This window comes from Pelodiscus sinensis, chromosome 5, assembly GCF_049634645.1.
Source record: "Pelodiscus sinensis isolate JC-2024 chromosome 5, ASM4963464v1, whole genome shotgun sequence".
NCBI lineage: Eukaryota > Metazoa > Chordata > Testudines > Trionychidae > Pelodiscus > Pelodiscus sinensis.
This window is the reverse complement of record NC_134715.1, coordinates 103,058,503-103,076,746: the sequence shown is the minus strand read 5'-3', so window position 1 is coordinate 103,076,746 and position 18,244 is coordinate 103,058,503.

Sequence of the window (18,244 nt, the reverse complement as noted above, 5' to 3'; positions counted from 1 at the left end):
TAAACAGGACTGATGTTTATGCTAGCATGAATTTTGTCTCTTGAACCCTCCAATGATAAGTAATATTCAGAGTCTGAATCTTGTGTATTGCTTCAAAATTGCAAGGTGCTGTATTGTCATATAAACCAACATCAGAATAGGGCTTCTAAGCTATTAGCAATAATAATAAAAATTCATAATCACTGCAGTGGTGTATTGTATCTTCAAGGCACTGTATGAACATACTTATAGTACAGCTGGAAGGTAGGTGTAATTAAGTGCTGCATTTAACATGTAGCTGCAAATTGTGTGTGACTGAGGGAGAGAAATGTATTGAATTGTATAATTAATTTTAACCAGTCCTCTTGGTTACAAATTGGTCAGTATGATGGGTAGATCACAGAGGCTAGCAGGGAAGAGGTTAAGGTTTTCTTTTTAATTAAAAGGACTGCAGTTTCCTGCCCTATGTGCAGGCATTTGAAGGGCAGCAAGGCTGGAGCAGTTTTGAATATTTCATTAATTCCTTCCAGTATATAAAGAAGTACCGAGTTGGCTTATTTGTTAAATGGGGAACAATATTTAACTGCCTTCTAAGATAGGGTCTGAGTTCTTGCTCAATAATTAGGGCTTTGAAGTCCACAGAAATATAACAACAGGTCACTAAAAGTTAGACTAACTCCTGGTTTTCTTGTGCCGAGAGGAGTGCTCGTCCCTTGGGCAAGAATCTCATTTGTTCATTGCCTAACTTGGCAGTACTGTACAATGGAACTGATGGGCCAAAGAAAATACAAATCTGCAAAATAGGGTTCCCTTGAACATTTTAGCAGTGGTTTCCCTGCCTTCTCTGGAACTTGACTGAATTGTGTTTCAGCCTTTTTCTCTGGCTTTGATGGAAGCAAGCTAGGCCCTATAGTTATGCTTCAGATTTTGGCTGAGAAAAGTTTTGGTGGACAACTATGCCTGCACAAGTAAGTTCGAATTTTCTCTATATATTCATCCTCAAGAAATGTGTTAGAAGAATGCACTAGAGATGCCACAGGCATTTTATACAGAAATATTCTTTTGAGGCATGGAGCTGGGTAAAAAATGTATAATGGAGTTAGTACACTGAGAAATACCAACCTATCAGGATGCCTGGGGAAAGGACAACATTACTACTGAAATAACATTAATTAGTATAATATTGTTGGACATCCCTGTATAATTCTGTCCTGAAAACAACGAGACTAACTTTTTGACAAGAAATAGAAAATGTCTGTCCCTGGTCAATCTGTTATGGACTTGGAAGAGTTAGAGAGAAGATATCAAAAGACACTAATAAAAATTATAACCACTTACAACCTTTAACCTTTCCTACAAGAGGCCTTACGCATCCTAATGAGGCTCAAGACAAGAAAAATCCAATGTTTTAAACTTATTACTTAAAACAGTCAGTCACAGCAACAACTGAAAAGTACAGGTTGAGCCTCCCAAATCCAGGATGCTCTGATCTAGCAATATCTGTGATCTGGCAGAGCTAGGGATGTTGCTGGACCAAAGGGCCCTGGAGCCAGCTGAGACAATGGAGAGGCTGTGGAGCCCCAGCTGGGCCAGGCGACATCTGTGGGGGGGGGAGGGGGAGTGGGGGTCTGTTAGCAACCTGGTGGCTCTGGCCAGGAACCTTGGGAAACCCCCAGTGGCAGTGGGGCTGGGGTGACTGAACAGCCTCTGCCGGGGAACCCAGGCTGAAGCGGGGCTGGCAGAGGTGGGCATCCCCAGCCAGGGAACCCACGGAATCCCCAGTGGCAGTGGGGTGGGCCTAGCAGCAGGGCAGGGTGGCTGGGTGGCCCCAGCCAGGAACTCCTGGGAACACTCTGTGGCAGTGGGGCCAGCAGCAATCAACCGGATCCCATGGGGAACCCCGGGAGACCATGGGGCAGTGGGCAGGCAGCAGGGTGAGGAGTTCTACCCGGCCAGCGTTAGCAGGGCCAGAGATAGGCCAGGAAGCCCCAAGGACAGGAGCCTCAGTGGCAGCCAGCAGGGAAGCACTGACCTTGACTGATCTGTCAAATTCTGTGGTCTGGGACAGCTCAGGTCCTGAGGGTGCCAGACCAGGGAGGTCCAATTTGTAGTTCAAAAGTAAGGGAGTGTTTTTGTTCTTTCTTTCCAATAGAGTTAGTTCCCTGTCGTCATCAGGATGTATGCCTGCTCTGTGTCCGGGTAAGTTGTCACCATCTCCATCTGCTCCTTAAGTTCAGCAACGCGGACTCAAGATGCAATTATTGGTCTCTAAGGGCATGTCTACGCTAGGAAATTATTTCAGAATAACTTATTTTGAAATAATAACTCCCAAAATAACTGTTTTGAAACAGTGCGTCCAAACTACAGAGAAGCCTCGAAATTAGTCCGAGGTGGGCTCCCTTAATGTGGATGTGCTACCTCAACTTAGAGCCCCAAGAAGCACTGGGGAGTAATTACTTTGAATGACTTTGTGGAGTAGTTATTTTTAAATAGCAGCAGAGGAGAATCCACACTTCTGCTATTTCAAAATAACTATTTTGAAATAAGTGTTATTCCTCATGGAAAGAGGTGTATTTATTTTGAAATAACTAGTCCCTTATTTCAAATAACAGGCTTGGTAGTGTGGATGCTCCTCATGTTATTTCAAAATAAGAGGGGTTATTTTGAAATAACTCACTAGCATAAACCTGGGCTAAAGATCACAACCTCTTTGTACCACATACATGCATACGAAAGTCTAGCCTTCTATAGCTTATATGTTTCATAAAGAGTAACAATTCACGTGGCAAAAGTGTATAGTACGTTTGTCTAGATTTTATGATACTTTACATATATACCATCTCATAATCTATGTTCAAAAGGGACTGGACTTAGCTGACCTTCACCACATTTTCATGTTTTCAGATAAGCAGGGAATGAACTAAAACTTATTTAAAAAAAAAAAAGGCTCAGGCAAAAACATTTACATATTGAGTCCCGCCAACATTTAGTTAGAGAGATGTTTGGATCAACAGTTTTATCATGCAACATCTCAAATTCTGTTTCTCCTTCATGGAATCAAAAGGCTGTATGTTTGAGTATGAATTCTCCCTCGGTGCAGGCCATCTTCTACATACAGTGGCCTCTCTTTGAAAGTGTGATGGACTCTCTAGCCCTCTGAGATTTCTCTTTCGAGGCTTCTCTTTCACATGTCATGGGACTGCCATCTTGGAGTCTCTTGGGAAGGAATCCTGGTAACCATAGAATCATAGAATTCTAGGGCTAGAGGAGATATCAGGAGGTCATCGAGTCCAACTCTCTGCCCAGAGCAGGACCACGCCTAACTAAATCATCCCAGCCAGGACTTTGTCAAGCTAGGACTTAAAAACCTCTAGGGATGGAGATTCCACCACCTCCCTAGGTAACCCATTCCAGTGCTTTGCCACCCTCCTAATTAAATAGTTTTTCCTAATATCCAACCTACACTTCCCCCCACTGTAATTTGAGACCATTGATCCTTGTTCTGCCATCCGTCACTACTGAGAACAACCTCTCTCCATCCTCTTTGGAACATCCCTTCAGGAAGTTGAAGGCTGCTATCAAATCCCCCTTCACTCTTCTCGTCTGCAGACTAAATAAGTCCAAATCCTTCAGCCTCTCCTCAAAGGTCATGTGCTCCAGCCCCCTAATCATTTTTGTTGCCCTCTACTGGACCTTCTCCAAAGCATCCACATCCTCTCTATGGTGGTGGGGGGAAGGGGCCAGAACTGGACACAGTACTCCAGATGTGGCCTCACGAGTGCCGAATAAAGGGGAATCATAACTTCTTTATATCTTCTGACAACAACTGTCATAGAAGTTGTAAGAACTTCCTTTTATAAGGTTTTTTTTTTTTTCAAATAAAAACAAAGCTTCCTCCAAGATTTTAATTTTATATTAAAGACTAATTCTCTCCGTTAGGCCTAGCCCAAGTAACTCAACTGGATGTTGGGGAGCTTAGTGAAAGCAAAAGGAGAGGAAATGTTCCCAGTAAACTGCAGATAAGGGGGCTACTTCAGTTTAACAGTTGATACAGGCTCCATAGCTCTTATGCATCTCTTTTGTGGAGAAAGCAGGACCAAAAGTTCAGCATATAAAGTATTAGGGTTGGTTTCAGACAACTCTTGCTTTTCTTTCCTTTCTACTAATGGATGGCTGAAGTCTGAGGCTACGTCTAGATTTCGAGCTTCTTTCAGAAGAAGCTTTCCCAGAAGAGATCTTCCAGGAAAGCTTATTTCGAAAGAGAATGTCCACACAGCAAAAGTACAATGAAAAAGCGATCTGCTTTTTCGAAAGATAGCATCCACATTGATTGGAAACTATCTCACATTTAAGTTGTGATTAGTTTGGATGAAGTGGCCACTAGGGCACCTGTGTTATTTTCTGGAGGCCTCTTCTTTCAAAAGAACTCCCTTTTCTGCATCCACACATGCCTTTTTCCAAAAGAGTTTTTTCAGAAAAAGGCTTCTTCCTCGTAGAATGAGGTTTACCACCCTGGGAAAAACCCGTCTGTTCTTTCAACTTTCTGTTGAAAGAGCTCAATGGTAGTGTGGACGCAAGTATTGTTTTTCCTGAAAAAATGGCCATTTTTCCAGAGAAACCCTGCAGTTTAGATACATCCTGAGACAGACCCATATTCCCATTTTCTGCAGCTGACATTTGCTCATAAAGGCCTTAGACCTTCAAGTATTTCCACCTACATTAGCACAGCCCTACACTGGAACAGGAATTTTCCCACACAGATCAGACGACAAGATGAGGGCTCCGTAGAAAAGCACAGAAACAAGTACCTAGGCATGCGGATGTGGCCTTCTGTACAGCAGGACGGAGGTGTATCTGGCAGACCTGTGTGTGTTTCATAGCTGTCTTTTAAATGTGTTTTATGTGACTTTAATGCAAAGGAGAGCAAACATAAAGCCTGTCCCTCAGTATGCAGTGCTTGGCTCTCTATTTCCTTCTAACACCGCGTGTTTCAATAAATCATAATTACACATACAAAATCATCAACTAAATTTGGACAAGCAATTAGCAGTCTAATTATATTTTGATTGTAATTGAGTACTTAAACCAATGACCACATGTCAGCCCCAATCCCACCCAGTCATTTGTGTGTTCTTTCTCTTATGTATGCAGTTGTTTCCTCACTCTTGAGTACCTCCTGTGGAAATGTTCACAAACTACACTGGCAAATGCCATTCTGTGTCCACCGAGGCATCCAATTCTACCCAGGCAGCACAAATGTGAACACTGAATCTTATTATTAACTTTACAGTAGTGCCTAGAAACCTCATCTGAAATTGGGCCCCGTTGTGCTGGGTGATCTTTGTACACTTAGTAAGAGACAGTGCCTGTCCCAAAGAGCTTACATAACCCACGTGCCTATTAGGGAGATACCTTTTTCAAGAGCTCTAGAGAGGAGAGGAGTGAGTAGTCATTGCAAGTAGGTACCCACACAAGTAGCATTCCGTATCCAACAGTTTCTAGAATTGGGTGTGGTAGTTTGGGCATGTGCAATGGGTTCCCTTTAGGCAGACTCAGATTCCATTGAAGTCTATATAGCTACTGTACAAAAAGGACAAGTGACCTTCCTGGTTTGGAAGGCACAGCGACAGGATCAGAAAGCAGGTGGTTTCCCCAAACTCTGAAGGGCTTTGCAGCAGGTTAGTCTAATTTTTCAACATTTGAACACAGGGAAGCACTGTCAGTCACAGAAAGAGGAAATTGGAAGGGAAAACTAATTTCTTTTATTTTAGTTCTACATTTTGAATGTTATTTGGGTTTAGCCAGCATGATTCACTAACTCCTTTCTTATTTAAACGTGATTATGGAGAAAGATGCTTATATTTTGCTTTTCCTAGTTTTGTATATTTCTTTTCACGGGTTTTTCATTTGCATACTTAGTACTGCTTAGTTGGCTAATTAGTTAGCTCACTGGCTAACTGATGGAGTGTCTACATAGCAATTCCATTATTTTGAAATAATTTTGAAATAATGGACGTCTTATTCTGACTTCTGTAAACCTTTTTCTATGAAGAATAACGCCTGTGCCAAAATAGCTATTTAGAAATAAGGCGTGTATAGATGCTCCACTTCTGCTGTTTCAAAATAACCCCTCACTGGGGCTATTCTAAGTTATTCCTCCTGGGGCTCTAAATCGAGGTAGCACATCTACATTAGGGAAGCCTGCCTTGGACTAATTTTGAGACTTCCCTGCAGTATAGCAGTGCTATTTTGGAATAAGCTATTTCAGAATATTCCGGAATAGCTGATTTCAAAATAAGTGTGCAGTGTAGATATACCCTGAGTGATTCTGCTGTCCTGCTGAGGAGTCCAATGGAACAGTTCTTCAAGCAAAAGGAGGGAAGATACTACTGCAGTGCATTGACTCAGCAGACTGTATAGAGTTGATGAACTATGACTCCAACTGAGACTCAGTGAACTCAACTGATGTTTTTGGAACTCTGAGTTACTTCTCACTGGCTACGTCTAAATTGCATCCCTTTTTCATAAAAGGGATGCAAATTAGACGTATCGCAATTGCTAATGAAGCAGGGATTTAAATCTCCCCCGCTTCTTTAGCATAAAAATGGCTGCCGCTTTTTTCGGCACGGAGCTTTGCCAGAAAAAAGCGCCAGTCTAAACACGGATCTTTCAGAAAATAAAACCTTAAAATAAGGGATAAGGGATCATTCAGAAAAGGCTTTATTTTCTGAAAGATCTGCGTCTAGACTGGCGTTTTTTTCCGGCAAAGTTCTGTGCTGAAAAAAAGCGGCAGCCATTTTTATGCTAATGAAGTGCGGGAGATTTAAATCCCCGCTTCATTAGCAATTGTGATACACCTAATTTGCATCCCTTTTATGAAAAAGGGCTGCAATCTAGATGTAGCCTTCGTGTATTTGTGGGGACTAATCTGTTTAGATTTAATTTGTTTTTTTGTTTACATTTATGCACAATTGTGAAGATAATGTGGATGGACAATGCAGTAGCTTTCTCATGTAGTATAAATTAATCTGTTAATTAGTATTATTTTTTTTATCATGCTAGGATTTTAATAAAGACACTCGTTATTTCTTAAATATATTCCTTTCATTCTTTTTAGATTTGACTGAGAGGAGGTTGACTATGAGCAATCCTTGCAGAAAATCTTCAGTGATTGAATTATGGGTCTCCATGGGCCTTTCTGTAGTAGTTGTGTTTTACCCTATGTCTCAGACACATTATTTTGAAATAGCAAAATGCTATTTCGAGATGCATTTTGTGTCTAGACGTGTTGTGGTGGGTTTACGGGTGCGAGCTCCTCGCACCCCCCCCCTTCTGCTTCCCACCGGGCTGAGGGGGCGGGGCTCCGCGAACCCACTGCCTTAGATCACTCTCCTTGTCCGGACCCAGGGTTCGTTTGCGGAGTCTGATTAGGGTGCGATCACCTCTCGGCCTCTGATGGCTGAGGGGGTTCGGCGGACCCTTAGTCCGGGCCCCCTCCTCCAGCCAGGGGGGGGGCCATAGCGTGGCCGTGGGTTTGGACAGGGGGTAGTTCCTTCTACAGTCCTATCCACACTGGTCCCAGTTCTCGAGTGTTGCGGGGAGGATGGGGAGTGGGGGACCCGGGCCCTCCCTCACCACCGGGTCCCAGCCCGAGGCCCTAAGTGGAGCTTGGCGTCCAGGCCATCGCCCTCCACGGCGGATGGGGCGGCAGCTCTCAACTCATCCGCCCACGGGCGCCAAAAGGGCCCCGCCTCAGTCTCCTTCCACTCCCCGCTGACATGCCCCGGTGACGGGGTGGGTCGGGGTTCACTCACCGCGCCAAAGTCTCCAGGTCCGTCCCAGTGCGAGCTGCCAACTGCCGGAGCCGTCCTTCTTGGTTGCCCGGGGGGCTGGGAACTTGGCACCCCTGGAAGCCAGGGCCCGCCACCTCCTCGTTCCCCCCCCTCTAGTTGCCCGGCCGCCACCTTTATCAGCGCCGGGGAGTGACGTCCGGGCGATAAGCCCCGTCCGTGCGGCACCGCCACCCCCGCGCTTGCCCCGGCGTGTGCCCGTGCCTTGCTCAGGAGCGTAAGCCAGGGCGGCCGGGCCGCTTCTGCCCGGTCCGCGCCCTCCCCCGCTTCTGGCGGGGTGCCCCAGTTTGGGCTCCCCGGTGACCTGGTTCCTGGGCTGCAGCGTCGGTCCGCGCGCCGCTTGTGGCAGCCATTTTCCCAGGCGGGAGGGGGAGTCCCTTCCCCGCCGCCAGTGTGGACCCCGCCGGGTCCGTCACACGTGTTATTTCAAAATAACTTATTTTGAATTAACTATTTCAAAATAAGATATTTCGAAATAACATTGTAGTGTAGACATACCCATAGTGTCCAAGTTATTAGAGCACAAACATATAAACATTCTCCTTTATACACTATATATATATATAAGTTCTGCCTATCATTTTTAAATGTATTGATATCACCAATATTATATCTCACAATCACTTTGATTACTTTTAGCATTCAAATGTTTCAATAAAAATGAATTTAGTGAAGAATAAAAAAAACTTTACCCAAAATATATCAAAATTTAGATATGTATTGATTTAATGTACTTAGTTTAAACCTGCCATTAATTTCAATTAAAATGTATTGATCTGAGTATATGTTGGTTAGGTTAAATGTTGCCTGACTGAAAAAATATTTGCTTAGGCAAAAATTGTATAACTATTTAGATATATGAATATTTTGGATTGAGGGGATTCTACTGGCATCAGTAGAAAACCATTTGGGCACAAATAAAAATAATTTGTTAAAATGGAAATATGTGTTGTTGGATACAGTAAGACTGAGTATTCTATATATTAATTTTCATTAACTATTTTGTTTGAAAACATTAAACACTCTTCAGACAGTAACATTTGATTTCCAAACATCAGAAAATTAATTCCAGAGAGAAAGAACTCAGGTTTCCATAGAAAGGCATTTCTTAACCACAAAATTCAGATTCCTTGATTCTCTCTGAAAAGAAACTGCTCTGTATTGAAGTACACTGTAGTAGTCTGGATGGAAAATACTAGGGATGAAATTAGTCTTAATTCATAAAATCAAAATATATGCATGGAAATAAAAGATATGTAAATAAAAAGGCTACTGTATTAATTATTTATTAGCGTGAAGTCATAAAGAATAGATGCCCTTCGGACTTTAAATTCAGTCCTGCAAGATGCTGAACATCCTCATTTTTCAATGAGGACATATGTAGTTGCTGTGTTATTTTATATTCCCTCAGCTTCTCTGGGTGTAAATGGCATCCTCTTCAAACTATGGATAACAACTCCGTTTGCACTGCAGGAGAATATGAGGATAAAATTATCCCACAGTGATTTGCCTACCACCACACATCAAATCAGCTGTAGGGTTCAGGTTAGCACTAAGGAGATTCTGATAAACCTACATTCCTCCTTCAGAAATGCACTTGCTGTACATTTGTGTCATTTAAATTGGGAAACTAACAAGTAGCTGATATTCTGAAGAGAAGGAGAGTACATATTGCCTGTATACTGAATAGGAGGCATTGAAGTCCATGAAGATAGGGGAGGGCTACAGAATGTGTCATGGCTTAGTAGCAAAGAGGCCTAGAATAGGAATAATCAGGGCTTGTCAAGAAGCGGCAAGCCCCGCTCACCAGCCACGTGGTTCGGCACGCTGCGCATGCACAGACAGCGCAGTGCATGCGCTTACCGCATTGTGTGGCTGTTCTGGCTTGTAATCTACTCTCCATGAGCGAGTAGATGACACTAATTGTCGAGCCCTGGGAATAATCATAGTGGAAACATTACAGGATAAGATAGTGACCATCCAAAGGAAGAGTAACAGGTCTATAAGAGTTAATACAATACTGAAGAGAGACCAAATTTTAATGTCTGTATGTCTTTGTCTGTAAATGGGTGACAGGAGCGGGATCAAATGAGGATTACCTGTTGTGTTCCCTTCCTCTGGGGCATCTGGTATTGGCCAGTCAGCAGACAGGATATTGGGCTAGCTGGACCTTTGGTCAGACCCAGTATGGTCATTCTTATATTTTTATATTCTTATGCAATGTGATATACAGATATGCACCACAAGCTTGCTGTACGACAGAACCGGAGGAATTCCAGATAGTGCCGGATCAAGTGATAAATGAAGTACCACAAGCTGTGACTGTCTGATTATCAGGGGTCATGTAGAACACTGTGAAGACTACAAGGACTGTTTTAGAGGATAAAGCTTTGGAACCAGAAATGAAGCTGGTGAGGATGCCTTAGAGATGGTCCTCCCCCCCCCCCCCCGAACCCAGTGCTTGTGGGTTTGACTAGAGGGCAATACCCTCCCCCCCACACATACACTTTTTAACAAAAGAAACATGTGCTCTGCAAGATATTCAAGTATAACTTTCTGTGACACTTTGCAGTGCTCTCTTCCCCAAACTTCTAGAAAGGTTCTGGCACCTGAAGGGCTACTGTCCCTTCCCCCCTTTTTAAAACCTGGCTGGTCCAGTTGGCTGGCACCCAGATCCCACTCTGCATTGAGCCACATGCTGACAGCTGGGTCCTCACCAGTGAGCTTCCAAAACTGCAGCAAAGGCTCCTCTTGGATCCATCAGGACTGGGAAACAGAAAGGACGCATCACTCAAGGGCTTGTGTCTGGTCAGCAGAGATAGCAAGGTAAAAGGAGGCATGGGCTCCAGGAAGGAGAAGCTTGTGAGAGAGGTTGGGGTATGGTAAGGTGGGACTGAAAGGAGTGGGGATGCTGGGAGGGTTGGGCTATTGGAAGGGGCTTGGCCTCTAGTCTTGTTGTCCTTCCAATGCCCATGGCCAACACCTGTGCCTGTTTGTAGCCAATATATACTTTATAAAGAGGGAGAAATATTTAAATACATACAACAGAGGAGCCAACAGGTCTCAAGTTCTTGAAAAGAAGAAGACATCTAAAACATGTGAGAGATTGTAGAGTGATTCTAGGAGAGCACAGTGCAGAGCAGCATAGATGGCTTGTAATGGATTTCTAGATGGAAAGGCTTGCTGAGGACTAAAGAAGAGGTGTAGAACAAAAGATAAAGCGGTAGAGGCTTAGAGGATTGTGAATGAGTGATGTAGTCTGATATTTAAGGATGAGGTTCTACAGAGGCTGGACAATGACCAAACAAACTGTGATTATGCCAATGAGACTTGGGGAAAAATATCCACATACATGACAGAAAGTGTGAAAAGCTGTCTGAGGCCAAACTAAAGGAGAGACATATTAAGGCCAGGAGAGATTGTGGTGGTCCATCAATGCACCCAAGACACAGTAAAGAAGAAGAAAAAGTTTGTCTTGGCAGAAATCAAGAAAGGTGAAAAAGTTATGAGGAGTAAAAGCTAATAAAGGAAAAGACCAAAAGATTGGTTGCAGAAAGTAAGTGTTATTCAATTAAGGCTTTATGTGCAGAACAGGAAGGAAGAAAAAGAATACTGTATATATAGATTAGCCAACTTCTGGCAAAGATGTACAGAGGATGTGAGCGTCGTGATGTGTTAAAGACACAAGTGAAACAACAGTGGTGGAGGACAGAGAAATCAACGGGGATGACAGTGGTTTTAGAAGAAACTGTACAATGAAGAAAATCTGAGGAAACCATTGAGGAAAGTATGCCAACATAATAACCTCACAGTACTTATCCCAGTGGTGGAGTCTCAGATAGCACTTGAGATGATGAAATGTGGGAAGGCAGTGGGACTGGGTGGTATACCAATTGAGGCATTTAAAGCATTATGACAATAGGGAGTAATGACAAACTTCTTCCGTTTAATCCTCTGAAATGGAAAAATTCCTTACAACTGGAGGAAGAGCACATGGGTCTCTATTTTCAATCATAAAGCAGATGTGCAAGAATGTAGCAATTACAAACCTACCACAACCATGAGATGGTTGAAAAGAATTATTGAAAAAGGACTTCCTCGGGAACTGTGACACAAAGCAAGTGACAACCAGTTTGGATTTATGCCAGAAAGGCCAGCAATGGTTGCAGTTTTTGCAGCCCAAATATTGCAGGAGAACCACGGGGGGGAAAGAGAGCAAGGAATCACATTTAATGTTAGGGGATTTATGACAGGGTTCTTAGAAAATTGTCATAGTGCTTCCTATGTTCATGCAATCTGTTGGAGAGGTATGTCCAGATTACCATGGATGTGTAAGAAAGTAGCACAATGGTAGTGAGAAACAGTTGCAGCTATAGCATGTAATTGACTGGAGTGTGGGCTACATTGAGAATCAGTATTAAGCTCATTCCTATTTGTGATTGTAATGGACATGTTGATGCAGGGGATTAGGTGAGAGGCTCCATGAAGCATGCTTTTCACTGATGATATTGTGTTGTGTCATAAAGATAAATAAAAACTGGAAAAGGATCTAGAACAATGAGGAGAGATACCTGAGAAGAACATTGTTAATGAATCCGCTGAATATTTATGATGCTTTGGGAGGGACAACAAGTAGCCAGTGAAACAAGTTGGTACAGAATTAAAGTGTGTGAAACAATTCAAATACATTATTGTTGAGTTACAATGACAATGTGGATGCCAATGTTAGCAATCACATGAAGAGTACTTGGGGCAAATGGAGGGAGCTGATGGAAATTTGTGGCAATTCCAATGTGCTAAGTAAGCTAAAGAAAAAGAGCAAAGTCCATGGGACCATCTGTGATGTGTCATATGTCAGTCAGAGTGCAAAATTAAATAGTCATGGGACAAAGACCATGAGGGAGATCTAGTAAAAGATGGTTCAGGATGCTGAAAGAAGCCATGAAGGTCAGTGTTAGCTTGAAAGACAATACTTGGAGATGAAGAACATCAGCTGCCAACCCTTATTAAAAAAGATAAGGTGAAAGTGAAGACAAAAATGAGACAATTTTTTTTATAATCAGACATATATTGTGCATTTTCCCTTAGTATTATAGTTATTTAAAAATATTAAGCCTGAATGGGAACTGTTTATTTTCCTCTTCACATGATATAGAAAAATGTGCTATCCAGTCTCTTTATTTATAGCGAGAGAGAGAGAGAGAATGTGAGGGTATCCTGTATCCATCAGTTTTGTGTTTGCCACTTATCTATTCAATTGGATATTGTTTGTTGGAACTGTGCTGTCTATGACTTTGTACCTGTATATACCATAGGGAGAGGCATCAGGAGTGTGATAATTAAAAACACCAGCACAGCAAAAAACAGGACTATGTAGCACTTTAAAGACTAACAAGATGGTTTATTAGGTGATGAGCTTTTGTGGGCACAGCAGTAAAGCTGGATGTGGTTGGCAAGGGTAACAGTCAATGGCATCATGCAATGTATAGTAGGACACAACTGCTGCACATGATTTAGTGGGATCAGAAATGAGGGCCAGGGCATGTTGTGTTTGATGTTGAGGAGCAGAACAGGAAAGAACATGTACATTAATGACATTTTTGGGGTAAAGTTTTGGCACGATGCATGGAAATGGAGATGAATGACCTCCATTAACTTTAATAGGATTCACAATGCTAAATCCCTGTATGCTGCATTGGAACCATCCCCCAAAGTATTAAGAACACACAACAATTAAAATAACTATTAATAGATCTTTAATTCTGAACTAAAGGAGCAACAAGCCATAACTAAAGGTACAATGACTGGTTTATTTATCATTGCCAAATCCAAGAATTTAGAAATCATGAGTCAGTCCCAAAAGCCATGACTTTTTATAAGTAATAAATGTTGGGCTACTTTTAAAATTTGTTTTAGTTTCTTTTTTAAACTTCTAGGCTAGCCTTTCTGTGTTTTCTAGTTCTTCATTACAACTGTGAGGCTAGAAACTTCCTTTTCTAAGAGACAGCTGAGTTCCTCATAATTCCAAGAAGCAGACTTTTTAAGAACAATACCAAATATCAGGGTATGTCAACACAGCAACATTATTTCGAAATAACTAGCGTTATTTTGAAATAACTGAGGGTGTGTCTAGTCTATAGATTTTTTTAGAAAAAAGTGGCCTTTTTTAAAAAAAACTTCCCTGCGTCTAGACTGCTGCCACGTTCTTTCAACAGTAACGCAAAAGAACGCGGCAGGTTTTTTTGACCACAGAAAACCTCATTTTACAAGGAATAACGCCTTTTTTCGAAAGTGCTTATTCGAAAAAAGGCACTATGTATGTGCTTTTTCAAAAGAGAGCATCCAGACTGCCTGTGTAATCTCTTTCAAAAAAGTGGCTCACTTTTTTGAAAGTACTGGCTGTAGTCTAGACACTGTCTTTTGAAAGAGGTTTGTATTCTAGATGTACTTTTAGTCTGCATCTACACAGCAGACAGTTATTTCAAAATAATGCTGAAATACTGTCAAGCAGGAGGACTTACTATTCTGACTCCTGTAACCCTCATTGTACAAGGAGTAAGGAAAGTCAGAAGAAGAATGCTTTATTTCCAAATAAGTGTTGTGTAAATGCTCCCAATTTCAATTTCAAAATAAGCAACTCAGTAGACATAGCGCAATTTGTGTAGCTTATTTCAAGTTAAGCCCTGCTGTAGAGACACATCCTCAGTGGTCTGGGATACATTTTTGAGCATTCACAGTGTTGCATATAGGTATATATGCTCCTGTAGTGCCCTCCAGATCAGGTGAAGCAAGAATATAAGGTCATGGGCCTGGAAATGTTATGTGTATGAACTGTAGCATCAGGAAGTTTAAAATCTGCATGTCATATCTAGAATCATAGCCATTGCCATCCGAAAGGGGAAACTACAGGGCTGTGTCCAGACTCAAGGGTTTTTTCTAAAAAAGTAGCCTTTTTTCAAAAAAACCTTCACTTGCGTCTAGACTACAGCCGCGTTCTTTCAAAATTATATCAAAAGAACATGGCTTTTCTTTCGACGGCAGTAAACCTAATTTCACAAGGAAGAACGCCTTTTTTCGAAAGTGCTCTTTCGAAAAAAGGCATTCTTGAATGCAAACAGGGTGTTTTCGAAAGAGAGCATCCAGACTGCCTGGGTGCTTTCTTTCGAAAAAGCAGCTTGCTTTTTCGAAAGTACTGGTTGCAGTCTAGACGCTCTTTTTCGAAAGAGGCTTGCAGTCTAGACATAACCCAGAAGTGTAAAATCACGAGGTTGACTCCAAGTGTGCTCGTCCCTAGGACACCATGGGAGAATGTGTGGGGCATGGTAACATCCATAGCAACAGAGTGGCAAAATTACACTCAATGTTTGATTAGTAACTGATAATAATTTACTATCCAGGACTGTACTATGTGCTTCATAAAAAGCAAAGAGAAGATGGCTTTGTTTCCCAAAAGTTTTATAATCTAACTCATAAGCAAGGGGAGATTTTTTAAGAGCACTCAGCATTACCCTAACTCAACTCCCATTGAGGGCAATGGGAAATGTTTTGATGATTTCGGTGGGCTTTGGATCAGGCCCCTAACCTGGAGAAATCAGAATTGAGTGCAGGAGGGAAGGGACAATCAATTCTTTGCTCCTTGACTTTCATTTCATATTTACATTTATTTATTTATTTGCATATTGCCAGACTAGCAAAACTGGGCTGGTAATTTACAACCTAAGCAAAAATATCTCTCTGCCTGTGTGTTAGCATGACAACAATAGCAATGAGCAAATTTAAAAGATTTTACTTATCCCTCCAAGACAATTATTCACTCAAGGTAAACAGAATTTTGTAACACTGGAAAAGTATTTAAGGAGACACAAAATAATAATTAATATAATTTTATAAGTTTGTTTTTGCCCTTACCTCAATAGGGGTTCCTTACTGGATGACAGAAGGAAGACTAGGCCTTAAAGAGCTCAGCCTAACTCGTATATAGACCTATCCTTCATAAAATTCACTTGGCCCAAGACATCCAATTAACTATAACCAAACCAAAATAGAATCAACCAAACTATGTGCAACCTGAAGAGTAATTCAACAGAAATCTTTGCAATATAATGGTGACCAAATCTCAAAGGCCACATCTACACTGCAGGTTTCTTGCACAAGAACCTTTTTGCGGAAGAGATCTTTTATGTCTAAACTGCATGGACACTCTTGTGCAAGAAAACACTGATTGCCATTAACAGAATGGCCATCAGAGCACCTGTGCTTGTTCCGATAGACTGTTTTTGTACAAGAAACCCGTTTGCCGTCCCCACACACCTTTTTGCACAAGAGCTCTCGCGCAAAAAGGCTTATTACTCATAGAAAGAGGAATAACTCTCGGGCAAAAAGCCCTCTCTTTTTTTGATGCACTGTAAATTTTCTTGCACAAAAGTGCACTTGTCGTGTGGACGCATTGTGATTTTTTGCGCAAAAACGCTGCAGTGTAGATGTAGCCAAAGGGAATGACTTTTCTCTGAGAATGCTCTGTCACCACTCTTCCAAAACTGAATGTCATCCATCAACACACAAAAACCCTCAGCAAACCTCAGTTATCATGGCAGGACATACTGAAAACAATGGTCACAGAAACAGTGGCATGAATCCAGCTCAGGTGACTGTCCAAACAAGGAGGAGTTAAATGAAAAGGGTGATGGCGGGGGAGGGAGGCAATCAAAGAGTGATGAAACTAGAACAGGACAAAGAAGGCAGAATAAGGCAAACACAAAATGTCAATATCTGATATGTAGTAAAGCATATACACAAAGTTGCCCCAATGTTAATTTGTGTTGAAAGATAAACAAGCTCTTTTACTGTCAGATTAGAGTTAGGTATTGGTGGGTTGCTGATGTTTAGTTCTTAAGATTGATGTCATCTTCTTCTCTAAGCAGAATATTAATGCAAGTCCCTGTCAACTAAACCCATCACTAATCAAAGTTTTCTATATGTCTCTGGGACACAAAAGCCATCACAAAATTTTTGCAGAAGTTTTTGGAACAGACCAAAAAACAATAGAAGGGAATGTGAATATGATGTCATCTGACATTTTAAGCATTCTCTTCTGGCCAGTCAGCAATGATGATGTAAAATGCTCTGTTGTTATATTCTCAGACTTTAAAAAGTAAGGTGAATGAAGTCATATGAAGTTAGACCATAGTCTCAAATGTTAATTGGGAAATCAAAGTTTCTTCACTTGGATGCCTTCCCGTTTTCTAGTTCTGAAGTTCCTCATTCCAAGAGAGATTTTTCCAAAGGTAAGGAGACTGGAAAGTGGGCAGATGGTGTGGGAAAGGGCAAAGCGATTTACAGGGAGGCTGGAATGAGTCAGATAAGTGACTACTCTAATAAATGTTTGACTTTTCTCCACTTTCTAGAGAGATTCAAGGCTTAAGAAATAAAATGACTAAATTAAGAAGCTTAATAATTTCTGCATTTAAGCTGACTTGGTTGCTTGTGGGAGCGCTTAAGGTTTATGCTAGCAATTCCCTTGCATCCTAGGGATCAGCAGTGGAAGCTGATAAGATAACTTAAGGAGCAAGAGAGGCATGTCTCACTTCAGTAGCTCTGTCTTCAGAGAATATTAGTATCTGGCATGAGGCTGAGTCTAGGTCTGTTTCAGATACAAAGAGTAAGCAAAGAAAGATAGCTACAGTATACTGACTTTAGTTACTACTGAACGCTCCCCTGAGAGGGAGAGCTAATTTCCGTTGCTCTAGTGGGCTTTTTCACATTTCCTCCTCATAGCAGAAGTGATGCCAAGAACAAGAGGGGAAAAACCAACAAAGTGGTATCCGAATTTTATTTAAATATATGAAGTCTGAAAAACTGTGTTGTGGTCAGAGAAATCAGTGAGGAAAAAATGATTCCAGGTGATCTGCAAGCAGAGCCAAAAGAGACAAGCTCTTGTGACTAAGGGCAAACCCGGACTACTCCGGTGTCTAAAATGGTAGTTATTACAGGCAGTCTGAAAACTTGGGAACTATGGAGTTGCTGAACATGAATACAGTTCTCTTTTGAGAGGCTACGGAGTATCACTGCTCTGGATTCTCCCCAAGAGAATTACACCTGGAGTTGTGATCACAGGATGAAGGAGTGCATTTTCTTCAGTGCAACCTAAAGAAGCAATTCAACAGCTTTCATAAAGTTGTTTCTGCCTGCTGAACAGGAAACAACTGATTTATCCAGGGCACCATTCTTACTATATATCTGAGAAAACTATCACCTAACAATCAGCAGGGAAGACATGTAAGTCATGCTGCTGGCCTTGTATAAAGAGAACAACAGATCAAAAACCTGAACACTGTCAAATAGTGCAGTTGGTAATTGTGCCTTCCCATTTCAAAATTTCTGCTGCTCTTGATTTTATTTTTTGCAGTGGTTTTCGG